Source organism: Macrotis lagotis, chromosome 3 (assembly GCF_037893015.1).
Source record: "Macrotis lagotis isolate mMagLag1 chromosome 3, bilby.v1.9.chrom.fasta, whole genome shotgun sequence".
Lineage (NCBI taxonomy): Eukaryota > Metazoa > Chordata > Mammalia > Peramelemorphia > Peramelidae > Macrotis > Macrotis lagotis.
In genome coordinates, this window is record NC_133660.1 from 255,989,908 (window position 1) to 256,007,730 (window position 17,823).

At 36.2% G+C, this 17,823-nt stretch overlaps 1 protein-coding gene across 5 annotated transcripts in view; it reads right to left on the reverse strand.

The window, feature by feature from the left end:
* The window catches only part of IMMP1L (inner mitochondrial membrane peptidase subunit 1), a 114,348-nt gene that overhangs the window by 35,089 nt on the left and 61,436 nt on the right, over positions 1-17,823 (reverse strand). Inside the window, exon 3 of one of the 5 annotated variants that reach the window (XM_074230425.1) lies at positions 300-377. The exons of the other annotated variants lie outside the window; for them this stretch is intronic. The gene's annotated coding sequence lies outside the window, so the exon portion shown is untranslated. The remainder of the gene's footprint in view (positions 1-299; positions 378-17,823) is intronic. 5 annotated transcript variants of the gene reach the window in all.

Consider the following 17,823-nt stretch of genomic DNA (forward strand, 5'->3'; position numbering starts at 1 on the left):
AGATCTGAAATCAGGTCCTCCTGATTTCAGAGTCGGTGCTCTATCCATTGAACCACCTAGCTGCCCCTCAAAGATAGTTTTCAAGATTCATCCTTTTGTAACTTTTGTGTTCCACATTTTTCTACCACCCTCCCTTCCCTCCTCCCTCCCTATGACAATCTGATAAAGATCATACATGCACAATCATGTTTAATATATTTCCCATATTAGCTATGTTGTGAAAGAAGAATTAGAACTAAGAGGAGAAAATAAGAAATCATGAGAAAGAAATACAAAGAAGAAACCTGAAAAAAACAAACCTTAAAAAGTGAACATAGTATTTTTTGCTCTGCATTTTTCTCTGGATGTGAATGGCATTTTGTAGAAAGATCTCTGTCCTGTTGAGAGAAGCTGCATCCATCATGTTCACTGTTAAAGTACATAATGATCTCCTGGTTTTGCTCACTTCCCTCAGCATCAGTTCATACAAATCTTTCCAGGCTTTTCTGAAGTCTGGCTGCTCATGATTTCTTACAGAACACTAGTTATTCAGTCACTCCTCCAATGGATGGCCATCCTTTCAATTTCAAATTCTTTGCTATTACAAAAAGAGCTGCTATTAATATTTCTGAACATATGAATCTTTTCCCCCTTTTTTGATCTCTTTGGAATATAGACCTGGCAGTGGAATTGCTGAATCAAAGGGATGCACAGTGTTATTGCCCTTTCGACATAGTTCTAGTTTGCTCTCCAAAAGGCTGGATTAGTCCCAGTTTTCCTACATTCTCTCCAACATTGATCACTTTTCTTTTTTGTCATCTTAGTCAATCTGATAGGTGTGAATCGATCCCTTGGAGTTGTTTTAATCTGCATTTCTCTACTCAATAATGATCTGTAGCATTTTTTCATCTGACAAGGGATAGTTTTAATTTCCACATCTAAAAACTTCCTGTTAGTATGCTTTGACCACTTACCAAATGGAGGATGGTTTGATTCTCTATATATTTTAGAAATAAATCCTTTATCAAAAACACTAGCTGTAAAAACTGTTTCTCATTTTTCTGCATTCCTTCTGATCATGGTTGAATTGGCTTTAATTATGCAAAAGCTTTTTAATTTAATGTCACTGCAATTTATTATGTTCTCTATCTCTTCTTTTACCATAAACTTCTCCCCATTACACAGATCTGACAGACTATTCCTTGCTCTCCTAATTGCCTTGTGGTATCACCTTTTATGACTAAATCCTGTATCCATTTTGAACTTATCTTGATATAGGGTGTGAGATGGTCTATATTGAATTTTTGCAGTTTTCCCACCAATTTTTTTCTATCAAATAGTGAGTTCCTATTCCAGAAGCTAGACTCTTTAGCTTTATCAAACAGTACATTACTATATTGAATAGTTTCTTTTGTACCTAATCTATTCCACTGATTCATTTCCACTTCTCAATTTCCAAGACAGTATCAGACAATTTTGATGACTATCGCTTTATAATATAGTTTTAGATCCAGTATAGCTGAATAGGCAGTTTTTATTTTTTTATTTTTTTAATTAAAGATATTGTTTGAGTTTCCCCCCCCGAAAAAAAAGCAATCTGCCAGTCTTTACTTTGTTTCCATGTTGTACACTGATTCAAACTGAGTGTGATGAATGAAAAATCATATCCTTAAGGAAGAGACAAAAAGTCTAAGAGATAAGATCAGACAATAAGCTATCTGGTTTTTTTTCTAAATTAAAGGGAATAGTCCTTGAACTTTGTTCAAACTCCAGGGCTCTTTATCTGGATACAGATAGCATTCTCCTTTGCAGACAGCCCCAAAATTGTTTCTGATTGTTGTACTGATGGAATGACTGAGTCCTTCAAGGTTGAACATCACCCCCATGTTGCTGTTGGGAAATACAGTGTTTTTCTGGTTCTGCTAATCTCACTCAGCATCAGTTCATGCAAATCCCTCCAGGCTTCCCTGAATTCCCATCCCTCCTGGTTTCTAATAGAACAATAGTGTTCCATGACATACATATACCACAGTTTGCTAAGCCATTCCTCAACTGAAGGACATTTACTTCATTTCCACGAATAGGCATTATTTTTTAAAAAGGAAATCTAACTGACCAATATGACCAAAAAGGACAATGATCAATGTTGGAAGGGATGTGAGAAATCTGGGACATTGATACACTGTTGGTGGAGCTATGAACTCACCCAACCTTTCTGGAGAGAAATTTGGAACTACACCCAAAGGGCAACAAAAATGTGCATACCCTTTGATCCAGCAATACTACTACTGGGTTTTTACCCTGAAGAGATGATGAAAAAGGGTAAAAACATCACTTGTACAAAAATATTCACAGCAGCCCTGTTTGTGGTGGCAAAGAATTGGAAACTGAGTGAATGTCCTTCAATTGGGGAATGGCTTAGCAAACTGGGTATATGTATGTCATGGAACACTAGTGTTCTATTAGAAACCAAGAGGGGGCAGCTAGGTGGCACAGTGGATAGAGCACCAGCCCTGGAGTCAGGAGTCCCTGAATTTAAATCTGGTCTCAGACACTTAATAATTACCTAGCTGTGTGGCCTTGGGCAAGCCACTTAACCCCACTGCTATAGGGGGTGGCTAGGTGGCTCAGTGGATAGAGCACTGGCCTTGGAGTCAGGAGTACCTGAGTTCAAATCTGACCTCAGACACTTAATAATTACCTAGCCCTGTGGCCTTGGGCAAGCTACTTAACCCCATTGTCTTGCAGTAGGGATGGGAATTCAGGGAAGCCTGAAGGGATTTGCATGAACTGATGCTGAGTGAGATGTGTAGAACCAGAAAAATATTGCACTTCATAACAACAACATGCGGGTGAGGATCAACCTTAATGGACTTGCTCATTCCAACAGTGCAACTATAAGATACAATTTTGATATATCGGCGATGGAGATGTATCCAGAGAAAGAAATGTGGGGTTTGAACAAAGACCAAAAATTATTACCTTTAATTAAAAAAAACCATAATCTTATTATGTAATTTTGCTAACCTTATACTTTATGTTTTTTTCCTTAAGGATACAATTTCTCTCTCATCAAATTCAACTTAGATACCATGGAAACAATGTAAAGGACTAACAGGCTGCCTTCTGTGGGGGGGTGGGGGCAAAGGAAGTGAGATCAGGGGGGAAAATTGTAAGTTTCAAAATAAATAATTTTTAAAAGGGGAAATCTAAGCTAGCAACAATCATATAAAATGTTCCAAATCACTAATTATTAGAAAAACACTTTAAGCATCTTTGAGGTTTCACCTTTCACCTATAGAATGAAATAGATGGAAAAAAAAGAAATAGATGACAAAAGAGGAAAAATATAGTTGTGATTTGATTCAGTCATTCTGAAAAGCAATTTAGAACTATGCCCAGGAAGATACCAAACCAATGACCCAGCTACACTACCATTAGGGCTCTATCCCAAAGAAATCACAGAAAAAGGAAAGTAACTTTTATTTATAATAATATTTATAACAGTTTATTCATGGCAGCCAAAATTTGGAAACCAAGGCAGGAAGGCAGGTGTCCTATTATAGAACAGCTAACAAACTGTGGTATTTGAATGTAATAAAATATTACACCATAAAAAAAATCATAAAATGAACAAATTCAGGGGATATTGGGAATACCTCTATGAACCAATGAGGTATAGTGAAATGGGTGGAAATAGAATAATTTATATGATGATAACCTATTGAGAAAAATAACTTTAACAAACTTTAGAATTCTGATTAGGCATGATAGATCAAATGAGGGTGAAATAACCTATAAACCTCTTGATAGAGAGATGATGGACTTAAAATGCAGAAATACATTTTTAGACATGGCTAATGTAGGACTTTGTTTTGTTTGAATATAAATTATGTATTCGGGGACTTGTTAGATCTGTTTACTCTCTTCCAACCTCCTAAAAATGCCCCAAATAGATATACTGTGTTTTTTTCCTAAAATACTCTCCTCTTTTAAATTTCTCTGTTACTGTAGAAGGTACCATCTGGTCAATTCTACCTTCAGAACATCTTTCTATACTACCCCCAATCCCTCTTCTCTCTTCTGATGTGCCACTACTCTGCTGCAGGTCTTCATCATGTTCCATCTGGGTTAATGCAATAAAACCTTTGAGATGGCCTCTTGGTTTAAAGACCTCACCACTTCAGACCACCTTCTAATTTGGCTGTCAAAGTGAGGGCCTTAACTGACCAGGCCATATCTTATACCTACTCAAATTCCAGTGGTTCCTTATTAGCTCCTTATTACCTTATTATCCTTTTTTTAACTTTCAATGCCCTTTATACCTTCTTACATCTTGCTATCTCCACTAGACTCTGATCCAGAGACACTGGCTTCCTTGCTATTCCTCACATAGGATACTCCATTTCCCAATTCTAGCACTGTCAATTTGGCAATCCCCTCCATACCTGGAATTTTCAGTCTTTTCATCTCTAACTCCTAGCTTTCTTGACTTTCTTAACCTAGATTTGACTTCCTTCAAAAAGCCTTTCCCAGCTCTGTTCAATTTTACTGGGCTCCCCTAAGCCTATCTCTAAATTATCTGGCCATACCTTATCTATACTTAGCTATGGCTTGAATTCTTCACTATCAGATTGTGAGCTCCTTGAGGGCAGGGACTATTTTTTTTTTGCCTTTTTGTATAACAAATAGGAGGCATTGACCAGACTTATTTTGTTTTTTAATTTTTAAACATTTGCTCAATGGAATGGAGCATACAATGAGTCTTATAACTCATTTCTTTAAGGTTTGTTTAAAAAATAAAATAAGGGTTTTTTTAAAAGGAAAAAATATCTAAAATCTCAAGGGAAATAGTGAGAAAGTATATATGTACAGTATGACTAGATTTCAATCAACATTATAATGCAGTAATCATCAGAATACTTGAAACTGGTAAAAAATTATGTAATGCACAAGCAACCAAAAAACAGAATAGTATTTCATAAGTCACGGACATAACATTTTTTGAAAGATTTTATTTATTTTGATTTTACAATTTTTCCCCTAATCTTACTTCCCTCCCCCCACCCCCCACAGAAGGCAATTTGTCAGTCCTTACATTGTTTTCATGTTGTACATTGATCCAAATTGAATGTGATGGGAGAGAAATCATATCCTTAAGGAAAAAACATAAAGCATAAGAGATAGTACGATCAGATAATAAGATATCAGGTTTCTTTTTTCCTAAATTAAAGGTGATAGTCCTTGGTCTTTGTTCCAATTCCACAGTTCTTTCTCTAGATACAGATGGTATTCTCCATTGCAGAGAGCCCCAAATTGTCCCTGATTGTTGCACTGATGGAATGAGTCCATCAAGGTTGATCATAACCTCCATGTTGTTGTTAGGATTTACAGTGTTTCTAGTTCTGCTCATCTTGCTTAGTATCAGTTCATGAAAATTCCTCCAGGCTTCCCTGAATTCCTGTCCCTCCTAGTTTCTTTTTTTTTTTTATAGTTTTTTTTAAGGTTTCTTTGCAAGGCAATGGGATTACTGTAACTTGCCCAAGGCCACACAGCTAGGTCATTATTAAGTGTCTGAGGTAAGATTTGAACTCAGGTACTCCTGACTCCAGGACCAGTGCTCTATCCACTGCCCCACCTAGCCACCCCTCCCTACTAGTTTCTAATAGAACAATAGTTGAATATAAATGTTTAAAGAGACATTTTTGATTAAAAAAGTGAAAAGCAGTTTATTGTAATTAATTTTACTATTACCTTCAATTTAGAAAAAAACATTATTATATAATTTTGTGATCTCTTATACTTTTTTTCTTCCTTAAGGATATGATTTCTCTCTCATCATATTCAACTGAGATCAATGTATACCATGGAAACAATGTAAAGACTAATAGAATGCCTTCTGTGGGGGTGGGGTGGGGGGAGGTAAGGAAGAATGGTGAAAAAATTATAAAACTCAAAATTAATACAATCTTTCTAAAAAAAAAAAAGAAAAACCATTCCCCATTTGATACATGGTCAAGGAATAGGCTATGTTTTTAAAAGATGAATAGCAACAAATAAAAGATCCCATGAAAATATGTTCCAAGTCATGAATATTAAAATAAAGTTAAAATAATTGAGTTTTACCTCAACTAATATGAAATATGCAAACTGGAAAAGGCAATAAAAGATAGGAATTGCAGCACTGGAAGACTAGGTGAAGAGTGGTAAATTGGAGAAATTTTTAAAGTGCCATGAAGTTGTCCAATCAGTAAGGATTATGCAAGAAAAGTGATTAAATGATGCATGCTATTTGACCCAAATTTCCTGCTTCAGACCTGTAACACAAGGAAGACAAAGATGAAAACAGGCTGCAGTAACTCCCTACACACATACACACACACACACACACACACACACACACACACCTCCCCATCACCTACAGTATTAAAATAGCTCTCTTGGTGGAAGTAAAGACCTGGAAATCAAATGAAGAATGGATGAAGATAACTGTGGTATGAATGTAATAAGATTTTTATATAGAAAGAAATTATGAATATTATGTCAATACAGAGAAATAATGGGAAGAATGGAATGATATGATGCAATGGATGACCAAGAGAACAATAAATACATTGGCAATGTAAATTAAAATAATGTTAAGTAGTTGATAAACTTTAAAAGAAAAAAGCAATGAAATTCTAAAATAATAAACTCTAGATGTTCTTTCATAGCAGAGAGGCAGAAATTAGTAACACAAAATACTGTATAATGTCAGATATAATCACTGTATCACTTTTTTTCTTGTATTCATTCATCACCAAAAAAAATTCAATGGGGTAGAATGTGAAATCACTGTGATATAAACATAGCCTAAAGAAATCAATAAAATGAATATTTTTAAAGAATAGGTCATGTTATATTTTCCTAATTTGATAGAATAATTAAACTGACATGTCAGGAAAATAATGAAGTAAATTATTTAGAATTTGTTGCTAATAGCATGCCAATACTGTTCTTGAGGTTTTCTTGACAAAGATACTAGAATGGTTTGCTGTTTCCTTCTCCTGCCCATTTTAGAAATAAAGAAACTGAGGCAAACAGGGTGAAGTGACTTGTCCAGGATCACACTGGTAATTAAGGTTCTGAGGCCAGATTTGAAATCAGGCCCAGCACTCAATTACTAGTTGCCTCCTACTTAGATTTTAGCAAAGCACTCGATAATGCAAATAATGGGGAAAGCAATTTCTTATGGAAAAGATGTGAAGATACAGGTTAGAGATACAGTTAAATGGATGCTATAAGAGTAAAGATATCTAAGAGTATGTCATGGGATGAAGATGATTAGCAAATATTACTCAAGGTCAAATCCTGCTTGAGTACTGAGAATGATATCTAAGAGATTACCCCTTAAACTCAATTCAGCTAAATTAATTCTTTAGTCTTCACAATTTAGCCTTCACAAAATGGCCTAATTTTGAAGTTGGAAGGGACTTCTGTGGTCATCTAGTCCACTCCCTAACCACTCTAATATATACCCAACAAGGAGTGGTCCAGCCTGGACTCCACAGATCTCCAATAGAGGGTAGTCTACCACCTCTTGAGAATGTCCATTCTACTCCTGGACAACAGTAACTGTTAGGAAATTTTTGTTGCCATAAAGCCTAAATTTACTCCTTCACAATTTGTACTTGTTGTTCTAGGTCAAAGGTTTCAATCTAATGTCTCTTCCATAAGACAGATCTTCAAGAACTTCAAGTATTGAACAGATATTTTTTGGGCTTGTACTGTATGTCAGACACTACTGGAGTCTGTGAAGATCAGAAAGGTGAAAAAAAGACAGGGAAACCTGCCCCTAAGAAGCTAAAAATCTACTGTTTGGTGGTGGTTGTTGTTTTTAAACTATGCAATGAAAAGAGGGGCTTTAATGTACTTCCAGAAAAATGATTTTAGGCTTTCTTATTAAGTAATAAATAATTAAGTAAAATAAAAACCCACTCAAAGTGAAAAACAAAATATATATACCACCCTTGAACCAGTACTGACTTATGTTTTAAAACTCACGTAGATTTAAAAATAGATTTCATATTTTGCAAATGAATGTGTGAATAGTGTCACAAAAGACTCGAGGATTAACCAACAGAAAATGAACTTTATCTGTTATGCAAATTAAAATGAGTATTTTTATTAATTAGGATTTGTGTGATTTCTTCTCTATATATTGAAGAGCATGCACTTTATTGTTTGAAGCATAAAAGTTAGGAAAGGGTGAGAAAAAAACCATAGTTTAAGAGAGATACCATCTCTGAGGAGTTCATTTAACACTAAACAAGAAAATGAATATTGTATTTATAAACTAAAATAGAGTACTTTCCTCCTGTTAGAAACAATGTATTAGTAGAGCTTACACATGAGCCACATGGCACTCATCATGAAAATACTATTAATACAGATGAAAAGCTGAAATTGGATTGTAAATCACTTAGTGCTTTGCCAAAATTCAAATCAGTCTGAGCTACTATACAATACTGTTTCCACTCTGCTAAAGAGTACTTAAAAACAAAATGATGTTGTCTTTGTACTATCCAACATTATACAATAGTCCTGATTCATTGAAAAGCCTTGTAATTAACTCCCAACTAGCACTCAATGGAACTATACAGCCTTTTTACCCCTCAAACCTACAGTCCCCCTCCCTACCCCCACCAAATGTTTATAAGGAAACATTCTCATAAAATCATCCAACTGGTAGGTTAAAATGGAGCTTGATCTTTAAATGAAATATGAAAATCCCTTTAAATGTCTTCTTTTTTTATATTTTAATTTGAGGTATCCTCCTTCTTTTCAGTTTGAGAAACTTGTATGAAATCCTGCATTTCCTCTCAAACACAACTGACATGTTACTGAGTTTTCCAAACCACATTTCTCTCTCTTTTTTTAATGATACTTTATTGCAAAGAAAAGCTCTAAAGAAGGGCAGCTAGGTGGCACAGTGGATAAAGCACCGGGCTTGGAGTCAGGAGTACCTGGGTTCAAATCCGGTCTCAGACACTTAATAATTACCTAGCTGTGTGGCCTTGGGCAAGCCACTTAACCCCATTGCCTTGAAAAAAATCTTAAAAAAAAGCTCTAAAGGATTAAAAGGAAGGATTTACATTTGGAAGGTAAATAAAAATTGTGTAAAGAAATACCCTTCAAATTGTGAATTGCATGGACAGGAAAGAAGATTAGAGGTGGCAGGCAGACCAAAATGCAGTATGAAGATTCTCAACTGCTTTGGATCTTCCTCCCTTAAAAGTGGATCCTGGGGGCAGCTAGGTGGAGCAGTGGATAGAGCACTGGCCCTGGAGTCAGGAGAAACTGAATTCAAATCCTATCTCATACACTAAATAATTGCTTAGCTCTGTGACCTTGGGCAAGTCACTTTAACCCCATTGCCTTAAATTAAAATTTTAAAAAGTAGATCCAATTCTCAAAAAAACGGGAAGAGGCACTTATAAAGGAATGTTCCAGATAATGTGCATCCAACCACCCTGGACAAGAGAAATTCAACTGAAATTCTTAACAGGTGCTGGAGAAGGAAGATTAAGAAAGGCAAAAGGAAACCTGATTTTTTTTCTTTCTTCTAAGGGAATCACAAGAGTTGAGATGTAGTCATAGTAGTACCTGAACAAATATTTAGGTGCTTGGTTCTAAGGCTGCAAAACATCATCCAGTAAGAGTTCTACTGATTTCCTACCAAACCATAAACCCACACACCTGATTATTTTCCAAGATAGTAAAGGGAAAAACAAGTGAGAACTTTCATCTCATGCATGCATCCTCAATTAAAAATAATGAGCTGATATCTGTACCAAAAAAAAAAAACAACCCCAAAAATTTTGGGGGGAATGGTTAAGAATTGGAAATCAAAAGGATGCTCAAGCTGTGGTATATGATTGTAGTAGAATATTATTGCACTATAAGAAATGACAAGCAGGATGATATCCGTAGACTTCTATGAAGTGCTGAATAGTAAAGTGAACAGAACAAGTTGTACATAGTAACAACAGTATTGTTTGATGAAGAACTGTGAATGTCTTAGCTATTTTTGGCAATACAATGATAAAGTCTGACATAGAAAACAGATTGATGCAAATTATTTTTCCTTTTTTTTTGCTTCTGGTTTATTTACTTTCATAGTATTATAAATAATCTTGTGAAAATAAACATAAACCCCCTCCCCCCCAAAAAGAGAAACCTCAAGAGAAATGAAGAGGGGGGAGTATACTTCAGTCTGTATTCAGATTTCATCAGCTCTGTCTCTGGGATGAGTTGCCTTCTTTATCATAAGGCCACCAGAGAAGTTGCTTAAATATCTCTTCCCAGAGTCGCTATTACTAGCTGTATTTCTCTCCATTCTATTCCTCCCCACTCCCATTTATTCTATTCTCTCTCTCCTTTCACCCTGTCCCTGCTCAGAAGTGTGTTGTAATCTGACTCCCCTCAGCCATGGTCTTCCCTCTTCTATCACCTATTCCCCCCTCCCTTTCCTCTCATTTTTCTCTAAGGTAAGATAGATTTCTATACCCTATTAAGCGTGCATGTTATTTCTTCACTGAACCATTTCTGATGAGAATGAAGGCTCACTCATCCCCCCTCGCCTTCCATTATTCTATTCCATTGTAAAAGCTTTTTTTCTTGACTCTTTTATGTACAATATCTTAGCCCCCTCTTCCTCTCCTCCTCCCAGTAGTTTCTTTTATCACTCATTGACTCCATCTTTTACTATACTATACCATTATATTCTGCTCCTTCCTGTACCCTGTCTATAGATGCTCCTTCTAACAGCTCTTATAAATGAGAAGGTTCATGTGAGTTATCAATATCTTCTTCCCCTGCAGAAACACAAACAGTTCAACATCATTAAGTTCCTCATGGTTAGTCCTTCTCATCCACCGCTTCTATGGTTCACCTGAATCATGTACTTGGAGATCAAACTTTCTGTTCAGATTGGGTTGTTTCAATAGGAAAGTTTGAAATTTCCTTGTTTCCTTGAATGTCCATCATTTCCCCAAAAGAGAATGTTCAGTTTTGCTGGGTAGTTGATTCTTGGTAGTAAACAAAGATCTTTTGCCTTCTGTAATAATATATTCTAAGTCCTACAAGCCCTTAAATGTAGATGCTGCCAGATCCTGTGTAAACCAGACTATAGAGCCATGGTAGTTGAATTGCTTGTTTCTGGCAGCTTTTAGCATTTTCTCTTTGATTCAGGAGTTTTGGAGTTTGGCTATAATATTCCTGAAAGTTTTTCTTTTGGGTTCTCTTTCGGGGGTGACCAGTGAATTCCCTCAATTTCTATTTTACCCTTTGCTTCTAGGATCTCAGGACAATTTTGCTACATTATTTCTTAAAAAATGAAGTCTAGGTTCCTGATCATGACTTTCAAGTAGCCCAATAATTTTTAAATTATCTCTCCTGGATCTATTTTCAAGGTCAGTTTTTTTTCAATGAGATATTTCACATTTTCTTCTGATTTTTCATTCTTTTAGTATGGTTTTACTGTTTCTTGATTTGTCACAATGTCATCAGCTTCCTTTAACTCCATTCTACATTTGAAGGAGTTATTTTCTTCACAGAGTTTTTTAAATCTCCTTTTCCAGATGCCCAATAGCACTTTTTAAGGCATTCTTCTCCTCATTTGCCTTTTGGGCTGTTATTTCCAATTGGCCTAAACTTTTTTTTTTTTGCAAGGCAAATGGGATTAAGTGGCTTGCCCAAGGCCACACAGCTAGGTAATTATTAAGTGTCTGAGGCCAGAATTGAACTCAGGTACTCCTGATTCCAGGGCCGATGCTCTATCTACTGTGCCACCTAGCCACCCCCTAAACTAGTTTTTATCATGTTATTTTCTTCAGTATTTTTAAGTTCCTGACTTGGTTTTCATTATTTATCTGCATTGCTCTCATTTCTCCTCCCAATTTTTCTTCTACCTCCCTTACATGTTTTTCAAAGTCTTTTCTGAGGTCATCCATAGCCTGAACCTAATTCCTAAATTTCTTTGGGAGGCTGTGGATACAGAAGTTTGAACGTTGTCATCTTCTGGGTATATATTTTGATCCTTCATGGGATCAAAGTAATTTTCTATGGTCAGATTCTTCTTTTTCTGTTATTTGCTCATTTTCTCAGCCTATGACTGATTTACTGCATTTCCAAAGGTTTAGGGCATCCCCACAGGGACCTTAATTCCTCCAGGGTTTTATGAGAGGCTCTGATTGCTCTCATGGCCTGTGTTCTGGGTCTGTGGATGACCACAGGCCTGCCTCTCTGCCCTGGAGTAATGAGGAGGGTTCCCTGCTCCTCTATGGTGGTGTTGGGGGGGGGAGGCAGACTGCAATCAGGATCTGAGTGTGGGCATATAGCAGAGTCCTGCCTCAGGAAAAGCAGAGAGACCTCTGTAATCTTCCCCAACCCATTTACCACCTGTGGGCTGAGCATCTGGAAGAGCCATGTAGCTCCACAGGTTCCCAACCAGGTCCCCCCCCCCCCCCCCCCCCCCCCCCCCGAGCTGCTCTGAGGCAAGCAGTAGTCCAGGCTCCACACTCACTGTGGTTCAGCAGAGTTCTCTCACCACCCCTTCAAGCCATCCCAGGGGTGATCCTAGGGCCAAGGGATCTGGAAACTGGTTCCTCTGCCATAGACCCAGATGCCCCCAGGAAACCAGGTTCCTTTGGGGGGGTGCTGTTTCTTGGAGACTGGAGCTGGTTTGCTCCTGCCTGGCTGCTCTGTGCCTCTTTTCAACCCCCACTGCTAGAGTAACAGACCTTTCCCAAAGAACTTCTAAGCTGTTTTAGACTGGGAAATTGTTTCACTCAGTCTTTTTGTTTTGTTTTGTTTTGTTTTTTTAGGTTTTTGCAAGCCAAACAGGGTTAAGTGGCTTGCCCAAGGCCACACAGCTAGGTAATTATTAAGTGTCTGAGACCAGATTTGAACCCATGTACTCCTGAGTTCAAGGCTGGTGCTTTATCCACTACGCCACCTAGCCGCCCCTTCACTCAGTCTTTCAGTGGGTTCTGCCCCCTCTAAATTTTGGCTGCAGTCATAATTTGACTGCTTTTGAGTTTTGGGGGGAGGGGTTTCCAGGAATTCCTGCCCTGACATTGCCATCTTGTCTCCCTGACTACAAGCTATTTTTTTCAACTTCTTTCATTTTTTTTTTCTTTTTGAGTCTTCTTAAAACAAGATGACTAATATGAAAATGTTTTACATAATTGCATATGTATAACCCATTTCTAATTGCTTACCCTCTCAGAGAGGGAGGGAAGGTTAGGAGGGATAGAATTTGGAATGCAAAACTTTAAATAAAAATATTTGAAAACAATTGGATTAAAATGTCTCTAAGATATCTTCTTTTATTTTTGGAGGCAATTGGGGTTAAGTGACTTGTCCAAGGTCACATGAGCTAGCAAGTGTCTGAAGCCAAATTTGAATTTAGGGTCTTGTCTACAGAGCTCTCACTACATGCCCCAGAGATCCTCTCTTTTAAAGGGAAAGATGGGTTAAAATTGCATTAAGAAAATAATAGAACAACAATTTCTTAACATAAGCTACAAAAGTAAACTGTATAATCTTCAGTCACAATAGTATCTGCCTATAATACAACATACTGCTAAAGATCAAGGAAAATAAACTTAAAAGGTTTCCCACAATTTTTCAGGATAATGATCTCTCATAATAAGCATGTCAAAATAAAATTTTTCTGTGATTTATCTACTTTGCCGCATGAAACATGAGAAAAAACTAATTATTTCTTTCTAAAGTGAGCCTAGGAAAATAAATGATTTTGTTCTAATTTACTTTAATAAGCATGTATAAAGTAGCAACCTGACATGCAGTGTTATAGGCAATGGGCATCTAAACACAAGAATGAAACAGTCTCTGTCTTCAACTAGTCCATGTTTATTAAGGGAAATAATATATATCCCATCAGTAAACACAAAATGTGTACAAATTAAATAACAAGGCAATGTGGAAAAAAATAGTTTGATATTGTTCAGAAAACTTTTTAATTATTATAATACATAAATTTAAATTTTATGTGACTAGAGATTGTTTGAAATCAGAATGTTATCTAGACCTCAGTAACTCCTCAGGAATACCAGAGAATGTTGAGGAATTTTGGGTTGCCTCAGATCTTGGATCCATCCCAAACATCATGTTTTGGGTCCATGCATCCAGGCCTTATTTTTGGGTCCACTCATGCTTGCTTTTTGGGCTCCCCTGTGTTTGGGTTTAGCCCAATTAATATGAATGTTTATTTGTACTGATATTCACATCATTCTACCCTGCTTTTAAAATGCCCTCTCTAGCAGTTCTTGTGTAGATATCCTGATCTACATCCTATATAAGGTAAACCTTCCAGAGGCTGGACAAGAAGGAGTCACCTTCTTTCTGGCTCATTTCTCCTCTACCAAATGGTCTAATTTCTTTATAAAATTACATCAGATGTTGTGATTTGTTCTCATGAATGACAAACAGTCATTTGGGAGGGGGAAGGGTCCAGTAGATGAGGGATCAGAAAAGAGCTCATGCAGAAGATGACCACTGAGGTGGATTCTCAAGGAAGCCAAGAAGTCTTAAGTTTCAAAGACATAGAAGGAGTGCATTTCAAGCATGTGCAAAAATGAAGAGCAGAGAGATCGAAAGAAGTACAAGAAGAGCAGAGATTGTAGATCAGTTTGGCTTGGCAATAAACATCAAGATTGGGAACATAAGTTTCGAAAGAGAAGGATTTTGTGAATTATAAAGATTTTATTTATTTTGAATTTTACAATTTTCCCCCTAATCTTACTTCCCTCCCCCCAACCCCCACAGAAGGCAATTTGCCAGTCTTTATATTGTTTCCATGGTATACATTGATCCAAATTGAATGTGATAAGAGAGAAATCATATTTTTAAGGAAGAAACAAATTATAAGAGATAATAATACCAGACAATAATATATCAGGTTTTTTCCCTAAATTAAAGGTAAAAGTCCTTGGTCTTTGTTCAAACTGCAGTTTATTCTCTGGATACAGATAGTATTCTCCATCACAGACAGCCCAAAATTGTCCCTGATTGTTGCACTCGTGGAATGAGCAAGTCCATCAAGGCTGATCATCACCCCCATGTTGCTGTTAGGGTGTACATTATTTTTCTGGTTCTGCTCATCTCTCTCTCAGCATCAGTTCATGCAAATCCCTCCAGGCTTCCCTGAAATCCCATCCCTCCTGATTTCTAATAGAACAATAGTGTTCCATGACATACATATACCACAGTTTGCTAAGCCATTCCCCAATTGAAGGACATTGACTTGATTTCCAATTCTTTGCCACCACAAACAGGCCTGCTATGAATATTTTTGTACAGATGAGGTTTTTACCCTTTTTCATCATCTCTTCAGTGTAGACCTAGTAGTGGTATTGCTGGATCAAAGGGTATGCACATTTTTGTTGCCCTTTGGACTTAGTTCTAAATTTCTCTCCAGAAAGGCTGGATAAGTTCACAGCTCCACCAACAATGTATTAGTGTCCCAGATTTCCCACAAACCTTCCAACAATGATCATTGTCCTTTCTGGTCATATTGACCAGTCTGAGAGGTGTGAGGTGGTACCTCAGAGAAGCTTTAAATTGCATTTCTCTAATAAGTAATGGTTTAGAACAATTTTTCATATGACTACGGATTGCTTTGATCTCTTCATCTCTAAATTGCCTTTGCATATCCTTTGATCATTTGTCAATTGGGGAATGTTTTTTTTTAATTTAACTCAGTTCTCTGTATATTTTAGAAATGAGTCCTTTGTCAGAAACATTAGTTGTAAAGCTTGTTTCCCAGTTTGAATACATTTCTTTTGATCTTGGTTACAGTGGTTTTGTTTGTGCAGAAGCTTTTTAATTTAAAGTAATCCAAATCATATAGTTTGTTTTTAGTGATGTTCTCCATTTCTTCCTTAGTCATTAACTGCTTCCCTTTCCATAGATCTGACAGGTACTGCTTGATTTTCTAGTTTGTTTACAATATTATTTTTTATGTCTAAATCTGTATCCATTTTGATCTTATCTTAGTACAGGGTGTGAGATGTTGGTCTAATCTAAGTTTCTTCCATACTAACTTCCAATTTTTCTAAGCAGTTTTTATCGAAGAGAGAGTTTTTATCCCAATGGCTGGACTCTTTGGGTTTATCAAACTGCAGATTACTCTAATTGTTTCCTGCTATTGCACCTAGTCTATTCCACTGATCCACCACTCTGTTTCTTAGCCAATACCCAGATAGTTTTGATGACTGATGCTTTATAATATAATTTTAGATCAGGTAGGGCTAAGCCACCTTCTTTTGCACTTTTTTTCATTGAATCCCTGGAAATTCTTTACTTTTTATTTCCCCATATGAATTTACTTATACCTTTTTCTAACTCATTAAAGTAATTTTTTGGAGTTTTGATTGGTAGGGCACTAAACAGGTAGTTCAGTTTTGGTAGAATTGTCATTTTTATTATATTAGCTCAACCTATCCATGACAGTTGATGTTTGCTCCGTTATTTAAATCTGATTTTATTTGTGGGAGAAGTGTTTTTTAATTGTTTTCAAAAAGTTTCTGAGTCTGCCTTGGCAAATAGACTCCCAGGTATTTTATATTATTTGAGGTTACTTTGAATGGGATTTCTGAAAGAGAAGGATTTTAATAGGAAAATGGAGTTTCTGCATTAGGAAGGGCATACCAGGGAAAATGGTAACTGACTTTTTTTAAAGGGTGCAATTTTCCAAGGATAGTGTCTTATTCATCAGATTAATGTTCAATTAAATTCTTTATTCCTACTCTAAAGAGTATAATGACAAACTTTAAAATTCCATACAGAAGACTAAATTCTCTGGTCAACAATCATTTATTAAAGAACTGCTATGTAAACACTGAGAATACAATTAAAGGTAAAAACTACTCCTTGTGTCCTCCAGGAGCTCAGTGTGATGGTGGAGGAAAAAAAATCCTCAAAGAATCATTTAATTTTGGTCTAGGTCCAAAGGCTCTTAACCTGGTCCCTGAACTTGGGTTTTTCGAATATATATATTTTGATGAAGTTCAGTGTAATTCATATTCTTTGTATGTATGTTTATTTTATGCATTTAAATGCATTATTTTTGAGAAGAGATTTTTGGGTTACACCAGATTGTCAAAGAGGTTCAGGATAAAAAAAGTTAAGAGCTCCAATTTCAAGAGAAAATTGAGTCAGACTTCCTAAAAGTTATAAATAAGGTGTAAAAAAAATCAATGGTTTGTTCATGAATATATTAATATCTGCAAAAAGTACATCATTCAAAATTGAGTATATATATTAATACCAGATAATTACTATTACAATTTACTGATAAAAATTATTTGTTATATAAATAACCAGAAAAGATTTATATAAGATGAAAGAACAGTATAACATTTGTGACTTCTTAAAAGGCAGAAAGACAATAAATAACCAAGTTAAAAGAACACTTTGAAATGATATTTTTTGTCTCCCAAAAATAGTTATTCCTATAGCAACATCCATGAAGCCTGTTCACATCATTTTTGGTGGTTTTAGCTTTTAGAAGATAACTTATTTACTGCTTGCAAACACTGTGAACCCTGTGTTCTGACATAGTAAATGTTCTGTTAAAAATCATTATAACTAAATATTGAGAGTGAGTGGGTCTATAATTGAGTGACACATTCCTCATGGTTTCAGTGAATCTTCCTTTTTCCCAGTCACTTCAGCAAGGGTTGCAAAGTTTCCACTATCCCAAGGTTAGGTGGTAACAAAGATTACACAGCACTGTGCAGAGGGACCCCATATATGGAAATAGGGTATTTAAAAAAA